This window comes from Aplysia californica, unplaced genomic scaffold (assembly GCF_000002075.1).
Source record: "Aplysia californica isolate F4 #8 unplaced genomic scaffold, AplCal3.0 scaffold00703, whole genome shotgun sequence".
NCBI classification, from domain to species: Eukaryota; Metazoa; Mollusca; class Gastropoda; order Aplysiida; family Aplysiidae; genus Aplysia; species Aplysia californica.
Genome location: NW_004797973.1, coordinates 29,225 through 29,560, shown reverse-complemented (window position 1 = coordinate 29,560; position 336 = coordinate 29,225).

Sequence of the window (336 nt, the reverse complement as noted above, 5' to 3'; positions counted from 1 at the left end):
CCCCCCCCCCAATGACGAAAACATGTCTGTACGTAAAAATAACCCTCATTTGTTCAAAATTTCAGAATCGTTTAAGACAGTGATTAACAGCATCAGGGGTGGATCGTTTAATGAAGCTAATGACAAGTTTTGAAGTTTTTCAATTATGTTATTTTTGACTTAGCATCCGGCAACGAAAGAATATTGAAATTTTGCAATGAAGAAGAAATTGTAAATGTTCTTGGATGGGATTATATGTGAGTCAACAAGTAATCTTTTTCTGCTGAGAATGATCTTCTTCATAACAAACCTACTCACTCATTCTCTCTCTCTCTCTCTCTCTCTCTCTCTCTCTCT